The sequence below is a fragment of the Peromyscus leucopus genome, chromosome 2, assembly GCF_004664715.2.
Source record: "Peromyscus leucopus breed LL Stock chromosome 2, UCI_PerLeu_2.1, whole genome shotgun sequence".
NCBI classification, from domain to species: domain Eukaryota; kingdom Metazoa; phylum Chordata; class Mammalia; order Rodentia; family Cricetidae; genus Peromyscus; species Peromyscus leucopus.
The window spans coordinates 10,961,769-10,969,404 of record NC_051064.1 but is presented as its reverse complement, the minus strand read 5'-3'; the positions used below and the strand labels follow the sequence as shown (position 1 = coordinate 10,969,404).

The 7,636-nt window shown below is 40.5% G+C and overlaps 1 pseudogene; it reads left to right on the top strand.

The window, feature by feature from the left end:
• Window positions 1-5,755: 5,755 nt before the first annotated feature.
• On the top strand, window positions 5,756-7,163 carry LOC114704120 (annotated as a pseudogene).
• The last annotated feature ends 473 nt before the right edge of the window (window positions 7,164-7,636 follow it).

The window sequence follows — 7,636 nt, the reverse complement described above, 5'->3', positions numbered from 1 at the left end:
GCTTTGTTGGAAGAGGTTTGTCATTAAGGAAGAGATTGAAGTTTCAAAGGACTGAAGCCATCCCTAGTGTGTTCTTGGCTTCCTGCTTACAGATCAAACTGTGATCTTTTGTTTCTGCTCAGTTGTTTCTGCTGCCATGCCTTTGCTCTGCCATCACAGACTCTAACCCTCTGGAACCATAAGCCCAATCAAACACTTTCTTTTATAAGTTGCCTTGACCATGATGTTTTGTCATAGCAATAGAAACCCTAACTAATACAGACAAGCAAAGAGCAAATTTTTCTCCAGAGCTACCAGAAGGAACATGGCTTTGGTGAGAGCTTGATATTAGTCTTAATGGCCCATTTTGATCTGCAGTACTATAAAGTAATAATTTTCCATTGAAAAGTCATCTGGTTGATAACTAAAATTTCAAGTATGGTGCATTTTGTAAAATACATCCTTTCTCTAGAATCCAAGTAGGAAAGTGAATTAATAGTATAAAAACTTACAGATAGTCCTGTGTGTCTTACAGTGAAAGGAATGAAACATTTAATATCAGTAAATACTTAATATTTCACAAGACACCTAGAGTCCTGTGTTAGAGCACCACCCATGCAAAGTTAAAGATTAGCTATAATATTAATGTTTTGTCTCCTTTGGATTTTGGAGTGAAATATAGTATTTTCCCATGAAATCATCAATGATCATTCTATTTGTACCAATTATTCATTTTTCTTAATATTGTATAGAATTCAATTTATTTTGGCTTGTTTTTCATTTAATCTCATTGCTATCTGCTACATTGTTGTATATAAGCATGGAGAGTACTTACTCACTTTTATAATGAGAATAATAAATGGCTTTCAGAAGTATTGAAAGACCTTGATTACCACACAAAAATTAATGCATCTCAGACATAACTGTTTTGGTCAGAGGACAGACATCTTCATTTTGGAGGCAGATTGGCTATTGAATAATTAGTAACTTAACTACTGGAATACTATGGGATTCTTGCAGGACATTGATGAACTTGGAACTAGTTTCTTATTAATTGGTTATTTTGCTGATTTGCCATTAAAAATCTTCAAAATAATAAGTAAAACAATAAGCCGGGCGGTGGTGGTGGTGGCGGCGGCGGCGGCGCACGCCTTTAATCCCAGCACTCGGGAGGCAGAGCCAGGCGGATCTCTGTAAGTTCGAGGCCAGCCTGGGCTACCAAGTGAGCTCCAGGAAAGGCACAAAGCTAAGCAGAGAAACCCTGTCTCGAAAAACCAAAAAAAAAAAAAAAAAAAAAAAAAAAAAAAAGTAAAACAATAGTAAATGCTGGCAGTTTCATATTTCTTAAAACCAGAAAAGAGATTTTAAAAATATAAATAATATGTGATGGTAGCACACTCTTATATACACCTGAGATTCTGGAAACACATCCTAAGTACTTGGGAGGCTAAGGCAGGGCAATCTTAAAATTGAGGCTACCTTACACTACATAGCATGTCCATGTCTTAGAAAATCAAACAGAAATCAAAACATGTTATAACATGTAGCCATGTAATGCTAACCTAACATTTACTGAGATAAACTACGTGAGGAAATTGAAGCTTGGAGATATGATGTCATAGAACATCATCATAGACATAGCTGATATGGATTCAAGAACCCAGAATTCATTTCTTGAGTTCTATCTATGTTAATTAATTTCCAAGAAATATAAAATCAAAGGGTAGATTTGATATCTTATAGTTTGCTTACACTGCCATGGGGAGACAATGAGGTACAATGTTATGCATTTTATGCATAGTTACTGTGCAGTATCAGACATTTCTAGGGCCATATGGCTTATGACTTACTCTTCCTTTTCCATGGAGACTGCCTTGAGATGCTTTTTCCTTTCCTTTCCTTTCCTTTCCTTTCCTTTCCTTTCCTTTCCTTTCCTTTCCTTTCCTTTCCTTTCCTTTCCTTTTCTTTTCTTTTCTTTTCTTTTCTTTTCTTTTGTAGCTTTAATATGCTTCCTGGTTGCACCTTTAAGTCTAGAGGCAGGCCTCTGCTGTTGGGTGAAAATAATACTGAATAAAAGATGAGTGTGATTGTAGAGAGGTGGAACTGACCTGGGAAGGAGGGTCAAGCCTTGGAGATCAGCAGAGTTTGAAATTTATGGAGACTGTAGGGGCAGAGGAGACTAGGAGACAAGACAAGTAGTTAGGACAAGAAAAGTCAGGAACTCAGGAAATGGAAAACAATAAATAGTGTATCACTTTCTAACAAGAGGTTTGGCATTGGCCTATCATCCTCATAGTCGAAATGGTACCTAAGGGACTATTAATGAGGGAGCCAATAGGATGGAATGTCTAAGAACCAGACTTTGGTTCTTGTGGGGTGTTTACCCACCAACCCCACAGCTCCCCAGAGTTTTCTTGAGTGTGAGCAGCAGGAAATATTAGATAGAAAGATTCGTTGCGGAGAATATTGCAGAGATAAACAGATAGAAAATAAAGGATAGCCTCAAGAGGGCCTGGAACCTTTTCCAACGGGCCCCACCTGTCTCTGCCCCAGGGTATTTATAGAAACACCAAGGGGTGGAGCAAAAGACCTCCCCCCCCAGCACAGCCAAGAGCAGACCATCTCAGACCCTGCACTCAGGCCCTTGGTCCTAATCATCCTCTCTATGCAGACCTGCTGGGTAAAGCCATGAGGGACCTGAAAATGGACTCCCACAGGCTCTTAACTTCTACATTTTTAAGTCCTGTGGGATAGGTTTATTTGTTCATCATATTTTATTACCAAGACCTAACCAGATCTGGGAAACTTCAAAACTTCATAGCCCACATATAGCAGACACAAATTGTTTAAAAATGAATTCTGAGATATTTATTTATTCCTTTGTTCAATAGTTCTTTGTTCAGCTACTGAGTTTCCCACTGAGGATCTTAATATCTTGGTAATGTGTTCAGGTTGAGTGAGTGGGATGGAAAGGCAGAAGTGACAATGAGAAAGGGCACAGGTATTATCAGGACATACTGGAAACTATCACCAGTAGAAAAATACTCACTCTCATTCCTTCTGAGCACTCCCCTGACCCTGCTTTAGTATCCTTGTAACTGCTAAAGTTTTTGAATGGATGGATGTGGTTAGTCGATTCTCTTTTTCTGAAAATTTGTAAAGGTCTTAAAAAATCAGCTCTCTTTTCAAACATGTTTTCTGACATGATCATAGTTATTTCATGGGATTAATTTTCTGCTATGTTGATAATTTTGAACTTGCCAAAATTTATACTTCAGTGTTGAGTTCTGAAGTTCCCCACTCTCCTTTCCCTACTTCACACAGACTAACCAGCAAATTAACCAACCAACCATATCATCCTTCCACGTTTCGCTTTTACTAAGAGTAGATTTTGACAATTCTGTTGATTAGAAATATCATTCAACATTGCTGTGAACTCTGGGAGAGTTGCACTTTTCATATGCTTTGGCTGTGTTCCACCATCTTCTGGTAAAATGAGGCATTACAATCCAGTGCCTAAGTAGTGGATGGATCTCTTTTCTTTAGCAGGTTGATATAATTAGAATGAAAAGAATACCCAGATTATTTCATAATAAATGTATTAAAACCATTTTATAATAATATTATTAGTGTTATAAATCATGTTTGTATTTCCTAATAGGATAAAACAAGTTTCTTCTGAATCCTAATGTCATCTTTCAGCACTGTCTACTATGCACTTGGATTTTGTCTTTTTTGATTATGTGCCCTGAGAGCTCTTATTTTTTACACTTTCACCCTTTTCCACATCTCCTGGCTTGTGTGATGTATCTTACTATGATCTTTGTCAGTCTTTAAAAATGTCTGTCAACAAATCCTCTTTTCCATGATGTGTAAGGGGTACTGATACTTATACTTGAGGGCTTCATATATGTGTGTGACATAATATCAAAAACAGAGATCATGCTCTGGCAACACCTAGTCATCTTCTTACCCTAATACATATAATACCAGTGTGTAGTAACCACAAGGGAAAGCATGGTGGATCTGCTCAGTCATAGTGGTAGGAGTTCGTGGTTAGGGACTGTTCTGATTACAGTGGAACAGGAAACAGCCAGGCTAGACTCTGGAAGCCCACCCCAAGTCATCTGTAGATAATACCTCCTAAAGAGTCCAAAGCCTCCAAAATTATCACCTAGAGCTGGGGATTAGACATTCAGAACATTGGCCCATGTGGAACATTTCAGATTCAAACCCTAACAGAAATTATTTCACATCCAAATTATTGTATATGAATTGAATAAAATACTTAGTATCTTACCTTAAAACTGGCTTCATAAATCATTATCTTCATTGTTTTGTTTTCCCTGGCCTTAGTTTTAGAAAACGCCTTTCAATATTTCATAAAATGGTGCTTTTAGTATTAGTTACTAAATTTGTTTGAAAAAATATTATATATAATTGTTCCAGTGATGCAAAGTTATCATATTCCTTATTATATTAATTTGGGAAAGTATTTTATTTCTTTCTCAGAAATAATTACTTAAGTGATTAGATACACAAGTCTTTATTTGCTTGTTAGTTTCTCAACCATAAATGTTTTAAGGTATCCTATATATTTGACTTAAATAGCATATGAATACAGGAAAATATAAGAGAGAGAAAAGAGCTAGAAGGTAAGACTAGCATACAAAATAAAAATTAAAAATCAAATCGTCAATATCAATGTGATGAAGTTAAATGTCCTGTTTGAGTCTCGGTTTTCTAATAATTAATTTAAAGAAGATAAGCATGTGCATGCTACGCAAACTCTAATTGGTCTTAATAATAAAAACCTGGAGTCAGATATAGGGGTAAATGCTGAAAGATCAGCGAGGCATTGCAGCCAGCCACTAGTTCTTTTCTCTATAAAATCCTCAGCTAAAAAGAGATGAGCTCCTCTTTCCACCCTGCCTTATCACTTCCTCTCTCCATCCAGCCACATCACTTCCTGTCTGTCTGTACAGACCTACAGACCTCTATGGTTAACTAATGGCTAGCTGCTCCTTCTGATTTTCAGGCAAGCGTTATTTGTTAGAGCACAAATAAAGTATCACCACATTTCCTCTTTTTTGTCTAAAATAAAAAAAGATTATAACTAATATTAGAAAACTATATACAATAAGTATAATAACTATATACAATATATAGTCAATAAATACATCAACAATGTATAGTCCATTTGCATTTGACAAATTCAGAGAAAATACTCTATTATCTATCCTATCTTGGTGAATCCAAAGGATTGTACCTAATTCACCTTCTATCCTAATATGCATTATCAAAATTATCTTTCAATGTCTCTCAACCATATATACTTTATTAAGGAATTTTTTATTCATTTTACAAACCAACCACAGATCCCTCTTTCATCCCTCCTCCCACTTGCCCCCAGCCTTTTCCCCAACCCACCTACCCCCATCCTCTCCTTTGCAAAGGTAAGGTCTCTTATAGGATTCAGCAAAGCCTGCTACATTCAGCTGAAGCAAGTCCAAGCCCCTCCCCACTGTATCAAGGCCGTGCAAGGTGTCCCACCACAGGTAATGGGCTCCAAAAAGCCAGTTCGCGAATCAGAAATAAATCATGATCCCACTGCCAGGGGTCCCAACTGTCTTATGCAGAGGGCCTAGTGAGGTCCCATGCAGACTCTAAAGTTCATGAGTTCCCACTAGCTTGGTTCAGTTGTCTCTGTAGATTTCCTCATTATGATCTTGACGTCCCTAGGTCATAGAATCCCTCTTCCCTCTCTTAGACTGGACTCCTGGAGCTCGAGAGATCCACTTTACACCTCTTTAGTGAGTTTCGTGAACAGAGCTGGAGCGAGGCGCGGGCTGTGGGGCTGCCGCTGTGCCCATGCCTGCTGCCAGCCCACCATGCCCGGCTTCGACTACAAGTTCTTGGAAAAGCCCAAGCCGCGGCGGCTGTGCCCACCGTACAGGAAGCCCATGCATGAGCCTGTGCAGGTGTCTGCTTGTGGCCACCACTTCTGTGACACCTGCCTGCAGGAGTTCCTCAGGGAAGGAGCCTCAGATGCCCTGAGGACCAGCTTCCTCTGGACTATGCGAAGATCCTCCCAGACCCAGAGCTGGAGGTCCAGGTGTTAAGCTTGCTCAGTGTTTGGAGGTGTTAGGCTGCATCCACAGTGAGGAGGGCTGCCACTGGAGTGGGCCACTTTGCCATCTACAGGGCCACTTGGACACTTGCAGCTTCAATGCAATCCCCTCTGCCTGCCCACTTGCAGCAAGACTGTCCTAATCGCCACCTCAAGTGTGAATTCTGTGGCTGTGACTTTAGTGGAGATGCCTACCAGAGTTATGAGGGCATGTGCCCCCAAAGAGAGTGTGTACCGTGAGAAGAAGTGTGATGCCCATATGATGAGACTGTTGGTCTAGCATGTCACTTCTTAGTACCCAAGAACATTCAGCCTTGTGCCTACTATACCAAGGAGTTTGTTTTTGACATCATCCAGAGCCATCAGTACCAGTGCCCACAGCTGCCTGTTCCCTGCCCCAACTAATGTGGCCGTGGGCACTGTGGGTCGTGAGGACCTGCCCAGCCATCTGAAGGATAGCTGCAGCACTGCCTTGGTGCTCTGCCCTTTCAAAGAGTCTGGCTGCAAGCACAGGGTGAGATGCCCCTTTCTCCGCCCCTTTTAGCCTTTGAAGTCCTAGACAGAGTATCCGTTTGCTGGCACAGCTGAGGCCTTAATGGCTCCTGCTAGCTAACTCCTGCTTCTTCCCAACACCCTCTGCCATCATCCTGTGGAATTAGGTGCCTGCTACCCTTACCTGCTTCTTCTCTCCCCTGGACCTTCCTCTTTTGGTAACTTTTTCTTTCCCCCATGGCCCTGGGTTTTGCCAACAGTACCCTAAGCTGGCAATGGCACGTCACGTGGAGGAAAGTGTAAAGCCACATCTGGCTAAAATGTGTGTCCTGGTGAGCTAGCAATGGAAGGAGTAGAGAGAGCTGGAGGAGCTATCCACAGGTAGTGATGGAGTGCTCATCTGGAAGATTGGCAGCTATGGGCAGCATCTCCAAGAGGCCGAGGCCAACCTAACCTGCACTGTTTCAGCCCAGCCTTCTATATGTGTAAGTACAGTTACAAGCTGCATTCCTCAATGGCAGGGGTGAGGGTACACATCTCTCAGTCTACATTCCTGTGTTACCAGGCATCTTTGACAAGCTCATTGAGTGTCCCTTTGGCCATCATGTCACCTTCTCCCTGTCAGATCAGAGTGACCCAGGTCTGGTCAAGCCATAGCACGTTATTGAGACCTTCCACCCTGATCCAAACTGGAAGAACTTCCAAAAGCTTGGCTAGCTCAGTTGGTAGAGCATGAGACTCTTAATCTCAGGGTCCTGGGTTCGTGCCTCATGTTGGGTGCGAATTGTAACTGGAAGTTCCAGTCCGCAGCAGCTTATAAAATAATCAGTCAGAGGCTTAATATTAACTGTTTACAAACTGTTTGGTCTATAGCTCAATAATAAATTAAATAAATAAATAAATAAATAAATAAATAAATAAATCTTAAATTAACCTATTTCTATTAATATATCTATCTCACGTGTCTTTACCTGTATACTATCGCATCTTGCTTCTCTGGTTGTGTTGCAGCGTCTCCTGACTCCACCTTTCTTC